The 14,147-nt window shown below is 49.9% G+C and overlaps 1 protein-coding gene across 3 annotated transcripts in view; it reads left to right on the forward strand.

The window, feature by feature from the left end:
• RNF31 (ring finger protein 31) overlaps positions 1-14,147 on the forward strand; it is a 138,347-nt gene that overhangs the window by 16,945 nt on the left and 107,255 nt on the right. The window lies entirely within an intron of this gene.

Here is a 14,147-nt window from a genome sequence, read left to right on the forward strand (position 1 = left end):
CAAGGGATGTTATTTTTGGGTTTGGTTCATTGGTTGGACCCTAACTAGGTCGATCACTATTGGTCGACAGTGAGTAGGTCAACACCTGAAATAGGTTGACATGGTAAAGGTTGACATGAGTTTTATCTTTTATTTCTGCTGCGGGGTACACTGGGCTCCACAAGTCTGGACAATGGGGTGTAGAGTAGGATCTTGATCCGAGGCACCAACAGACTCAAAGCTTTGACTGTTCCCAGAATGCACAGCGCCGCCTCCTATATCACCCCGCCTCCCAGCACAGGAGCTCAGTTTGTAAGTTGGTGCTGCAGTAAGCAGGCACTTAACAGAGGGGCTGCTCCAAGCAGCCCTGAGAAAAGCTTTTTATGAGGTAAAAAGTGAAGACTTCATGGGCAGCAGCGGTGGTAAATGTCTTGTGACATTCTTTGCTGCAGCTCCAGCTCTCCCCAGCGGCGCTGTACACGCCCGATCCCTGGTTGCCGGGTACCTACAGCGGAGGCTCCGGTTTTCTTCATGTTAGGCACACACGGCTGGGGCTCTCCAGGATCGCGTGGCCGCGCTTCGGGAGGTGGTAAGTGGGTCCCGCTCGCGGGTCCCGGTCTTTATCGCGATCCGGCGTGGTCAGAGGGAGGCGGGCCGTGCGCGCTGGCGGTGGACACTGTGGATACAGGCGATCCCACTAGATCACCAGGGCATGGGCGCAGGTCGGGTTTTCTCTCTAAACCACTTCTTATATCGCCCACAGTACCCGGTGGTTTTAGACCTGAAGCCCCTCCCCCAGCCCCAGGGCGCCATTTCCCGCAAATGTTCCCGCTCTGGAGCTGCATATCTGTCTTTTCCTCACTCCCAGTCAGTGTCTGCGGCACCATTATTCCTCAGCTCACTGTTTCTGGGACTGCTTGGGCAAATCCTCCTATGTAAAGCCGCCTGGTTGTCAGCGCTGTGCCTTTACATGACACTTAAGTATTCTACCTGCCTTTTCTCTGACGTCCTAGTGGATGCTGGGACTCCGTCAGGACCATGGGGATTAGCGGCTCCGCAGGAGACAGGGCACAAAAATAAAAGCTTTAGGACTAGGTGGTGTGCACTGGCTCCTCCCCCTATGACCCTCCTCCAAGCCTCAGTTAGGTTTTTGTGTCCGTCCGAGCAGGGTGCAATCTAGGTGGCTCTCCTAAAGAGCTGCTTAGAAAAAGTTATTAGGTTTTTTATTTTCAGTGAGTCCTGCTGGCAACAGGCTCACTGCAACGAGGGACTTAGGGGAGAAGAAGTGAACTCACCTGCGTGCAGGATGGATTGGCTTCTTAGGCTACTGGACACCATTAGCTCCAGAGGGATCGAACACAGGCCCAGCCATGGAGTCCGGTCCCGGAGCCGCGCCGCCGACCCCCTTGCAGATGCCGAAAAGTGAAGAGGTCCAGAAACCGGCGGCAGAAGACTTTTCAGTCTTCATGAGGTAGCGCACAGCACTGCAGCTGTGCGCCATTGTTGTCAGCACACTTCACACCAGCGGTCACTGAGGGTGCAGGGCGCTGGGGGGGGGCGCCCTGGGCAGCAATGATAATACCTTGTTCTGGCTAAAAATACATCACATATAGCCCCTGGGGCTATATGGATGTATTTAACCCCTGCCAGGTCTCACAAACACCAGGAGAAGAGCCCGCCGAAATAGGGGGCGGGGCCTATCTCCTCAGCACACAGCGCCATTTTCCTGCACAGCTCCGCTGCGAGGAAGGCTCCCAGGACTCTCCCCTGAACTGCACTACAGAAACAGGGTAAAAAAACAGAGAGGGGGGGCACTTTTTTGGCGATATTGTTATATTAAGCTGCTATAAAGGAAACAACACTTCTGTAGGGTTGTTCCTATATATTTATAGCGCTTGGGTGTGTGCTGGCAAACTCTCCCTCTGTCTCCCCAAAGGGCTAGTGGGGTCCTGTCTTCGATAAGAGCATTCCCTGTGTGTCTGCTGTGTCGGTACGTGTGTGTCGACATGTATGAGGACGATGTTGGTGTGGAGGCGGAGCAATTGCCGGTAATGGTGATGTCACCCCCTAGGGAGTCGACACCGGAATGGATGGCTTTGTTTATGGAATTACGTGATAATGACAGCACGTTACAAAAATCAGTTGACGACATGAGACGGCCGGCAAACCAGTTAGTACCTGTCCAGGCGTCTCAGACACCGTCAGGGGCTGTAAAACGCCCTTTACCTCAGTCGGTCGACACAGACCCAGACACGGACACCGAATCTAGTGTCGACGGTGAAGAAACAAACGTATTTTCCAGTAGGGCCACACGTTATATGATCACGGCAATGAAGGAGGCTTTGCATATCTCTGATACTGCAAGTACCACAAAAAGGGGTATTATGTGGGGTCTGAAAAAACTACCTGTAGTTTTTCCTGAATCAGAGGAATTGAATGAAGTGTGTGATGAAGCGTGGGTTAACCCCGATAGAAAACTGCTAATTTCAAAGAAGTTATTGGCATTATATCCTTTCCCGCCAGAGGTTAGGGCGCGATGGGAAACACCCCCTAGGGTGGATAAGGCACTCACACGCTTATCAAAACAAGTGGCGTTACCGTCTCCTGAAACGGCCGCCCTCAAGGATCCAGCTGATAGGAGGCTGGAAACTACCCTGAAAAGTATATACACTCATACTGGTGTTATACTGCGACCAGCCATCGCCTCTGCATGGATGTGCAGTGCTGGGGTGGTTTGGTCGGATTCCCTGACTGAAAATATTGATACCCTGGATAGGGACAGTATTTTATTGACTATAGAGCAATTAAAGGATGCTTTTCTTTATATGCGAGATGCTCAGAGTGATATTTGCACTCTGGCATCGAGAGTAAGTGCGATGTCCATATCTGCCAGAAGAAGTTTATGGACGCGACAGTGGTCAGGTGATGCGGATTCCAAACGGCATATGGAAGTATTGCCGTATAAAGGGGAGGAATTATTTGGGGTCGGTCTATCGGATTTGGTGGCCACGGCAACAGCCGGGAAATCCACCTTTTTACCTCAGGTCCCCTCCCAACAGAAAAAGACACCGTCTTTTCAGCCGCAGTCCTTTCGTTCCTATAAGAACAAGCGGGCAAAAGGACAGTCATATCTGCCCCGAGGCAAAGGAAAGGGTAAGAGAGTGCACCAAGCAGCTCCCTCCCAGGAGCAGAAGCCCTCCCCGGCTTCTGCAAAGCCCTCAGCATGACGTTGGGGCTTTACAAGCGGACTCAGGGGCGGTGGGGGGTCGACTCAAGAATTTCAGCGCACAGTGGGCTCACTCACAGGTGGACCCCTGGATCCTGCAGGTAGTATCTCAGGGTTACAGGTTGGAATTCGAGAAGTCTCCCCCTCGCCGGTTCCTAAAGTCTGCTCTGCCAACGTCTCCCTCAGACAGGGCGACGGTATTGGAAGCCATTCACAAGCTGTTTTCTCAGCAGGTGATAGTCAAGGTACCCCTCCTACAACAGGGAAAGGGGTATTATTCCACACTATTTGTGGTACCGAAGCCGGACGGCTCGGTAAGACCTATTCTAAATCTGAAATCTTTGAACCTGTACATAAAAAAAATTCAAGTTCAAGATGGAGTCACTCAGAGCAGTGATAGCGAATCTGGAAGAAGGGGACTTTATTGTGTCCCTGGACATCAAGGATGCTTACCTGCATGTCCCAATTTGCCCTTCACATCAAGGGTACCTCAGGTACGTGGTGCAAAACTGTCATTATCAGTTTCAGACGCTGCCGTTTGGATTGTCCACGGCACCTCGGGTCTTTACCAAGGTAATGGCCGAAATGATGTTTCTTCTGCGAAGAAAAGGCGTATTAATTATCCCTTACTTGGACGATCTCCTGATAAGGGCAAGGTCCAGAGAACAGCTGGGGGACGTAGTAGCACTAACCCAAGTAGTGCTGCAACAGCACGGGTGGATTCTGAATTTTCCAAAATCTCAATTGACCCCGACGACACGTCTGCTGTTCCTGGGAATGATTCTGGACACGGTTCAGAAAAAGGTGTTTCTTCCGGAGGAGAAAGCCAGGGAGTTATCCGAACTTGTCAGGAACCTCCTAAAACCAGGAAAAGTGTCTGTGCATCAATGCACAAGAGTCCTGGGAAAAATGGTGGCTTCTTACGAAGCGATTCCATTCGGCAGATTCCACGCACAAACTTTTCAGTGGGATCTGCTGGACAAATGGTCCGGATCGCATCTGCAGATGCATCAGCGGATAACTTTGTCTCCAATACAGGACTGGGTCCTGGTGACCACGGATGCCAGTCTGAGAGGCTGGGGAGCGGTCACACAGGGAAGAAACTTCCAGGGAGTGTGGTCAAGCCTGGAGATGTCTCTTCACATAAATATACTGGAGCTAAGAGCGATTTACAATGCTCTAAGCCTGGCAAAACCCCTGCTTCAGGGTCAGCCGGTGTTGATACAGTCGGACAACATCACGGCAGTCGCCCACGTAAACAGACAGGGCGGCACAAGAAGCAGGAGGGCAATGGCAGAAACTGCAAGGATTCTTCGCTGGGCGGAAGATCATGTGATAGCACTGTCAGCAGTGTTCATTCCGGGAGTGGACAACTGGGAAGCGGACTTCCTCAGCAGACACGATCTACACCCGGGAGAGTGGGGACTTCATCCAGAAGTCTTCCACATGATTGTGAACCGTTGGGAAAAACCAAAGGTGGATATGATGGCGTCCCGCCTCAACAAAAAACTGGACAGGTATTGCGCCAGGTCAAGAGACCCTCAGGCAATAGCTGTGGACGCTCTGGTAACACCGTGGGTGTTCCAGTCAGTGTATGTGTTTCCTCCTCTGCCTCTCATACCAAAAGTACTGAGAATTATACGGCAAAGGGGAGTAAGAACGATACTCGTGGCTCCGGATTGGCCAAGAAGAACTTGGTACCCGGAACTTCAGGAGATGCTCACGGAAGATCCGTGGCCTCTACCTCTAAGACGGGACCTGCTTCAGCAGGGACCGTGTCTATTCCAAGACTTACCGCGGCTGCGTTTGACGGCATGGCGGTTGAACGCCGAATTCTAAGGGAAAAAGGCATTCCGGAAGAGGTCATCCCTACCCTGGTAAAAGCCAGGAAGGAGGTGACTGCACAACATTATCACCGCATTTGGAGAAAATATGTTGCGTGGTGTGAGGCCAGGAAGGCCCCGACGGAGGAATTTCAACTGGGTCGATTCCTACATTTCCTGCAAACAGGATTGTCTATGGGCCTCAAATTAGGGTCCATTAAGGTTCAAATTTCGGCCCTGTCGATTTTCTTCCAGAAAGAATTGGCTTCAGTTCCTGAAGTCCAGACTTTTGTAAAAGGAGTACTACATATACAGCCCCCGGTTGTGCCCCCAGTGGCTCCGTGGGATCTTAATGTAGTTTTGGATTTTCTCAAATCCCATTGGTTTGAGCCACTCAAATCGGTGGATTTGAAATATCTTACATGGAAAGTAACCATGCTACTGGCCCTGGCTTCAGCCAGGAGAGTGTCAGAATTGGCGGCTTTATCGTATAAAAGCCCATATCTGATTTTCCATTCGGACAGGGCAGAACTGCGGACGCGTCCTCAGTTTCTGCCTAAGGTGGTTTCAGCGTTTCACCTGAACCAGCCTATTGTGGTGCCTGCGGCTACTAGCGATTTGGAGGATTCCAAGTTGCTGGACGTTGTCAGGGCATTGAAAATATATATTTCAAGGACGGCTGGAGTCAGAAAATCTGACTCGCTGTTTATACTGTATGCACCCAACAAGCTGGGTGCTCCTGCTTCTAAGCAGACGATTGCTCGTTGGATTTGTAGCACAATTCAACTTGCACATTCTGTGGCAGGCCTACCACAGCCTAAATCTATCAAGGCCCATTCCACAAGGAAGGTGGGCTCATCTTGGGCGGCTGCCCGAGGGGTCTCGGCATTACAACTCTGCCGAGCAGCTACGTGGTCGGGGGAGAACACGTTTGTAAAATTCTACAAATTTGATACCCTGGCTAAAGAGGACCTGGAGTTCTCTCATTCGGTGCTGCAGAGTCATCCGCACTCTCCTGCCCGTTTGGGAGCTTTGGTATAATCCCCATGGTCCTGACGGAGTCCCAGCATCCACTAGGACGTCAGAGAAAATAAGATTTTACTTACCGATAAATCTATTTCTCGTAGTCCGTAGTGGATGCTGGGCGCCCATCCCAAGTGCGGATTGTCTGCAATACTTGTACATAGTTATTGTTACAAAAAAATCGGGTTGTTATTGTTGTGAGCCGTCTGTTCAGAGGCTCCTACGTTTGTCATACTGTTAACTGGGTTCAGATCACAAGTTGTACGGTGTGATTGGTGTGGCTGGTATGAGTCTTACCCGGGATTCAAAATCCTTCCTTATTGTGTACGCTCGTCCGGGCACAGTATCCTAACTGAGGCTTGGAGGAGGGTCATAGGGGGAGGAGCCAGTGCACACCACCTAGTCCTAAAGCTTTTATTTTTGTGCCCTGTCTCCTGCGGAGCCGCTAATCACCATGGTCCTGACGGAGTCCCAGCATCCACTACGGACTACGAGAAATAGATTTATCGGTAAGTAAAATCTTATTTTTAGTCAGTGATAGTTAAGGAAGAGTGCATTTAGTCAGGGTTTTATAGTACAATTACCCTGTGATATACATCCAGTTCTTACTGTGTACTGTTATATCTACTGTGTAAGCTAGTCCAGTGCAGTATTATTGTCAGTAAAATAACCTCTGCATTGTACAAACTGTGACCTTCTGTGTGTGCATTTGATAGCTGAGTGTTGTCCATCTCGTGTCTTTCACTCAACTTGCTATCCATATATTCTATAACCTGAGGGGGCTTGGTGCGTCAGGTGTTATCTAATATAGGATTTTCACAAAGATATACTGTATTACGTATTTTTCTCTGTGATTTGGTCACCATATCTCTCCTTCATCTCTGCTAGTGCTGACTACACTACGCAGGGGTTTGGGTTTGGGATATTGTGCTGCTGTTAATTGTACTGTGTTGCCTCATACTGCAAGTTATATCATGTCTGCTTCTGAGGGTAACGGTTCTGGGGCGGAACACACTGCTGGTGTTGCTGAAGCCACAGGCACATATGAGGAGATTATAGCATCTGTGGGCTCTGGTTCTGGGGCCTCCTTGCCCCCCAGTGGGACTGTGGCAATGGGGGCACATACTGACCCACCGTGGGCCGCTTTTTCCACGTTTCTGCATACGCTAGTTCATAAACTAACACCCCCTATGGGACCCCCAATGCCGGTACAACCGTATGTGGTCCCTGCAGCTAACCCGCCGTGGGCGAATGATTTATCTGCTCAATTGAAGAAGTTGAACCAGTCCTTGACTACTAAAAAGTCTGACCAACGCTCGCCTAAGTCCAAGAGGTCCTCTAAGCGAGCGCTCATCTCCTCACAATCCACTGCTGTCACTGACACCTCGTCTGATGAGGACGGCACTTACACTGACCCCACGGGTTCTGACTCCGATACGGCTGATGGGGAGGGTAGTTCACATGTGGATGTTCCTGACCTTGTGGAGGCTATTAAATTAATTCTGCAGGGAGGCTGCGGCTGCGGGACCCGGCAGAACGCCACACTCCTGCTCTCCCCCACCAACGCTTACCTATTACCGCTCCTACCGATCCTGCCACATCCAGCCACATTCAGCGAGTGACCGCTAACGTCTCCCCCACGGCTGACCGTCAGGTGACGTGCGGCCCCGCAGCGGCGCTGACTGGGGTCTTCTCTGGAGGCTGTCTCCCGTCTTCCGGACCGGACTCGGCAGGCGTCGGTCTCGTGCCGGGGTCGACGACTCTCGGCCCTGCGCCCTGCACCCGGCGAGGTGTGGATGATCCGACCCGATGGGACGTGCGACCCGAGGTGATAAGCTCCAGGGCTCTTTGCAAACGTGCCCCACCTGCCTGCTGAACCCTGCTCCCCCTCCCTCCTGGACCCACAGCACTGAGCTCGCATGATACACCTGGGGGTCCTGAGCTGAGGATCACCCCACACATGCTGGCACGCCATCCCTCTCTCCAATATTTGCTCTAAGCCTGTACACGGGAGGTGCCTCCTGGCCCTTTTTGTAAGGCCTTCATTCACTCCACTCTCACTCGCTCTCCCCCTAAGTACCACCTGTAACAATATATAACTGGAGCTACCTGTTTCTAACTCAAGGCACTGGACTCTTCCTATATTACAACCTACAGCCCGGGGGTGCCACCCCCCCTGCCCAATGCCGGTGACTCTCTCTATACGATACCCTAGTCCCCCATGATCTCTTCAAGCGGGGGAATGTCCTGCTGAATTCCTAGGGGTGCGACCCGGGGGGTCTTCTCATGTTCTATCTTTATGCAGCCTACATGATGGATCGCTAATTACTTACGTTATACCTCAGCTCTGACCTATGACCTTCACTATCCTCGGGACTGTCCTACACCATGCCCAAGTCTAAGAAAACCACAGCCTCGGCGGAAATCTCGACCTTTATATCCAAGATGAAGTCTAGTGCGGCCAAACCCCCAGTTGCCCCCCCCTCTGACCTGGTTTCGGAATCTGAGGAAGAATCGTCAACCCCTGAACCCTCCATGAAAGATTGTTTCTCCTCAATTTTAACGGAAATGAAGTCGCTGAAGCAGGCTTTCCACTCGGAGATCCACAAAGCCATCTCGGGCCTTAAGGTCGAGATATCTGATCTCGGGGCCCGCACTAATGATGTGGAACAGAAAATCGATGAAGTCATCACCTTCCAACAGGAGCTGGAGCACTCGGTACAAGTCATGCAGGAGGATATACCTACTCCAGGATCAACAAGAGGACGCTGATAACCGCGCGCGACGTAACAACCTGCGCATTAAATATATTCCAGAGTCAGTAGAACCAGCCCAACTAGAGTATTTTCTCCTCAGGTTCTTTCAGCACCTCCTGCCGGACATTTCGTGTGAGCAGTTCCTCTTGGACAGAGCCCATCGCTCACTACGTCAAAAGCCCTCAACCTCGTCTCCCCCACGAGACGTAGTCTTACGCTGTCACTATTTCAAAACTAAAGAGAGAATTTTGTCGGCTGCCCGGAATAAAGACGTGTGTTTATTCGAATCACATAAGCTATTGGTATTCCAGGACTTATCCCCTACTACTCTCAAGAGGCGCTTCGATTTGAGGGAGTACACCCAAATCCTCAGAAATAATCAAATTCGCTACAGATGGGGCTTCCCTTTTGCTTTAATTGTACAGCTGGATGGAAAGAGACTGTTGGCACGATCCAAGGAAGAGGCTCACAGGCTCCTGTTGAGACTGAACTTGCCCCCCCCGGAGGCCAACAAACCTTCCTCCCCACGGGATGCTCCAGATCTCCGACATTCTCCAAACTCACCCCTCCCTCAACGAGCACCTAGACGTCTTTGGTCGACAGTTCCGGAGAAAACCTCTACAAGCCATGGCCCGCCGTGAAAGTCTTTACATAGATATACTGCTGGGTCACTATACGTTAAATGTTACTGTTTTACAAACTAGTTTAGAGGTTTAAGAATTTCTTCTTGAGCTGAGATTATTTATTTATTTTCTCATATAATTCCAACAGTGGTCCATTGTGGCAGGTTGTTGCAACGACCCCCTTGGTCGCCCCCCCCTATGTTTAATTGGTGGGCGTCCCGGTGGCCGGGGCCGCGCCCTCCACCGAGCCTCCATAGTCCGTTTTGAGCATGAGGGAGTTCTCTTCTCCCTTAAATTCCCCATACGGGTGCTCAAACATACGGACCCGTACGCAGCGTACAATGGGTCGCTGGCTCGGTCAATTCTATTTGTTTATTTTACAGTTTCTTAAATGTCTTTTTGTGACTCTTTTGATTTTTCTTTTTTTTCTTCTTTCTCTTCTTCTTTTTCTTCTCCTTCTTTTTCTCCCCCCACTTCCCGCTCTTCCTCTTCCCCTTGTTCCCCAGGGAGACTACTTAAGGTTCATTAAGATCACTCATGCTACACTTACACTTGTAACATTATGTCTGTTAACGTAATATCCTACAATGTGAAGGGCCTCAACAGTCCTCAAAAGAGGACCAAGTTATTTCTTTTTCTGAAACAGGTGAGGGGAGATCTGGTATTCCTGCAGGAGACGCATTTCAAAGGGACTTCCCACCCTGAACTACGTTCTAGACGCCACCCTGTTGCCATACACGCCTGTGATCGCACTCAAAAGAAAAGAGGGGTCGCCATTCTGATCCCCGCTCATTTACATCTGGAATCAGACCGAATCATTAAGGATAAGCGCGGTAGGTTTCTCATTATAGTAGGTAAACTTAATAATGTTCCTATTACCATGGTTAATGTCTACGCCCCCAATATCAACCAGGCCTCGTTCTTTGCTTCCTTAGACTCCAAAATCGCCCAGTGTAGGAAAGGTGACCTCTTAATAGCAGGAGACTTTAACACCATACTACACCATAGTCTGGATCGCTCCCATCCCCTCCCACGGTCCCAGTCCCATATCAGCACCCGCAACTCTAGAGCCCTACAGTCGCTGCTTAAAAATCACCTTCTATTTGACTCCTGGAGGGTTGTCGATCCCCTAATTAAGGATTACACGTTCCATTCCCCCGTCCACAATTTATACACTAGAATCGATATGATTATGGTCGGAAGGGATCTAACATCTAGAATCCAGAACTGCTGTATTTATCCAATCACGTGGTCTGATCACGCCCCGATTTCTCTGACTCTAACTGGGCTAGCTCGCACTCCTTCCCCCCCCTCCTGGTCGCTTAACGACGCCCTCCTCCAACAACCTGAAGTGTTACAGCAAACTACTCAGGTTTTAACTGATTACTTCAATGAGAACCAAACCCCCGGCATGTCTGATATGACCCTGTGGGAGGCACACAAGGCGGTCCTCCGGGGCCACTTCATCCAGACTGCGGTCAGGATCACCAAGCAGCGCTCCCAAAAGATTCTTGAGTTAACTGATCAACTCCACCAAATGGAGGAAGTGCATAAGTCCTTTCTAGACCCTGCTGATTTAGAGAAGGTACTTAAAATCAGAGGCGAACTCAATTTACTGTTATCTCATAAGACTGAAATGTGCCTTAGACGCCTTAACCAGATTTACTACGAAAAAGGGGATAAGGCGGATAAACTATTAGCCAGAAAGTTGAGGGCCCGGATTTCTTCCAAAAATATCTTATCCATATCCATTCGCACCAAACAAGGGGCTCTGACCCATGATCCTGACCGCATTCTGGGTGAATTCGAGGAATTTTATAAATTGCTGTACAACTCGGAAATTACCCCCCCCCCCTCATCACCGAGACTTGAAAAGGGAATTGACTCCCTCCTAGACAAATGTAACCTACCGTCACTGAATGGCGCGACAGTATCCCAATTAGGCTCAGAGATTACTATCGAAGAAATAGAGAACGCACTTAAAACTCAGAAACCGGGTAAGGCCCCTGGACCTGATGGGATGTCAATTACTTATTATAAGAAATTTAAGGGGACGCTTCTGCCCCACCTTTGTCGGCTCTTCAATGGTTTCCTAAGTGGTAATCCTCTATCACCCCGTACCTTAGAGGCACGAATAGTCTTAATCCATAAACCTGGGAAAGATCCCAACTCCTGCGCCAGCTACCGCCCCATTTCCCTATTAAATAACGATATTAAGTTATTCGCCAAAATTATAGCCTTAAGATTAAACCCAGTTCTCCCGCGCTTAATACACGCTGACCAGGTGGGCTTCATCCCGGGTCGACAAGCTAGAGACAATACACGAAGAACGATTAATTTGGTCCACCTTATTAACAAAACTAAAATGCCCTCCGTCCTTCTCTCGCTAGACGCAGAGAAGGCTTTTGACAAAATACTGTGGCCTTTTATGTTTGCCACTCTACGCAGATTCGGTCTGGGGGGAAGCCTACTTCAAGGCATTCAGGCACTTTACTCCAACCCCTCCGCTAGAGTTCGGGTCAACGGTAAGGACTCTCAACTCTTCCACATTAGCAACGGTACACGCCAGGGGTGTCCCTTGTCCCCACTAATTTTTGCCCTGACAATCGAACCTCTGGCGTGTATGGTTAGGGCCAACCCCGATATCAAAGGCATCCATGTTGGTGAGGAGGAATTCAAATTGTCATTATTCGCAGATGATGTCCTCTTGACTATCTCCTCTCCCAACATATCCATCCCTAATCTGTTTAAAACCCTCTCATTTCTCTAACGTCCTAGTGGATGCTGGGAACTCCGTAAGGACCATGGGGAATAGCGGCTCCGCAGGAGACAGGGCACATCTAAAGAAAGCTTTAGGATCACCTGGTGTGCACTGGCTCCTCCCCCTATGACCCTCCTCCAAGCCTCAGTTAGATTTTCTGTGCCCGACGAGAAGGGTGCACACTAGGGGCTCTCCTGAGCTCTTTGTGAAAGTTTTAGTTTAGGTTTATTATTTTCAGTGAGACCTGCTGGCAACAGGCTCACTGCATCGAGGGACTAAGGGGAGAAGAAGCGAACTCACCTGCGTGCAGAGTGGATTGGGCTTCTTAGGCTACTGGACATTAGCTCCAGAGGGACGATCACAGGTTCAGCCTGGATGGGTCACCGGAGCCGCGCCGCCGGCCCCCTTACAGAGCCAGAAGAGCGAAGAGGTCCGGAAAAATCGGCGGCAGAAGACTTTCCTGTCTTCAGATAAAGGTAGGCGCACAGCACCGCAGCTGTGCGCCATTGCTCTCAGCACACTTCACACTCCGGTCACTGAGGGTGCAGGGCGCTGGGGGGGCAGCGCCCTGAGACGCAATAAATCGATAGAAAACCTTTTATGGCTAAAATAAATGCATCACATATAACTCCTGGGCTATATGGATGCATTTAACCCCTGCCAAAACATACAAGAAAACGGATGATAAGGACGCCGAGAAAGGGGCGGAGCCTATCTCCTCAGCACACTGGCGCCATTTTCCCTCACAGCTCAGTTGGAGGGAAGCTCCCTGGCTCTCCCCTGCAGTCACTACACTACAGAAAGGGGTTAAAAAAGAGAGGGGGGCACAAATTAGGCGCAGTATAAACAATACAGCAGCTATAAAGGGAAAAACACTTATATAAGGTTATCCCTGTATATATATAGCGCTCTGGTGTGTGCTGGCAAACTCTCCCTCTGTCTCCCCAAAGGGCTAGTGGGGTCCTGTCCTCTATCAGAGCATTCCCTGTGTGTGTGCTGTGTGTCGGTACGTTTGTGTCGACATGTATGAGGAGAAAAATGATGAGGAGACGGAGTAGAGTGTCTGTAATAGTGTTGTCACCCCCTGGGGGGTCGACACCTGAGTGGATGTACTGTTGAAATTGCGTGACAGTGTCAGCTTTGTATAAAAGACAGTGGTTGACATGAGACAGCCGGCTACTCAGCTTGTGCATGTCCAGACGTCTCATACAGGGGCTCTAAAGCGCCCGTTACCTCAGATACAGACGCCGACACGGATACTGACTCCTGTGTCGACGGTGAAGAGACAACCGTGATTTCCAATAGGGCCACACATTGCATGATTGAGGCAATGGAAAAAGTTTACACTCTTCTGATAATATAAATACCACCAAAAAAAGGGGTATTATGTTTGGTGAGGAAAAACTTCCTGTAGTTTTCCTGAATCTGAGAAATAAAATGAGGTGTGTGATGATGCGTGGGTTTCCCCCCGATAACAATTGATAATTTCTAAAAAGTTATTGGCAGTATACCTTTTCCCGCCAGAGGTTAGGGTGCGTTGGGAAACACCCCCTAGGGGGGATAAGGCGCTCACACGCTTGTAAGAACAAGGGCTCTACCCTCTCTGGAGATGGCCGCCCTTAGGGATCCTGCTGATAGAAAGCAGGAGGGTATCCTAAAATGTATTTACACACATACTGGTGTTATACTGCGACCAGCAATCGCCTCAGCCTGGATGTGCAGTGCTGGGTTGGCGTGGTCGGATTCCCTGACTGGAAATTTGATATCCTAGATAAGGACAGTATATTATTGCCTATAGAGCAATTAAAAGATGCATTTCTATATATGCATGATGCACAGCGGAATATTTGCCGACTGGCATCAAGTATAAGTGCGTTGTCCAATTATACCAGTAAAGTGGTCAGGTGATGCGGATTCCAAACGGCATTTGGAAGTATTGCCTTAACAAAAAAGGGG

This window comes from Pseudophryne corroboree, chromosome 1 (assembly GCF_028390025.1).
Source record: "Pseudophryne corroboree isolate aPseCor3 chromosome 1, aPseCor3.hap2, whole genome shotgun sequence".
Classification (NCBI taxonomy): Eukaryota; Metazoa; Chordata; class Amphibia; order Anura; family Myobatrachidae; genus Pseudophryne; species Pseudophryne corroboree.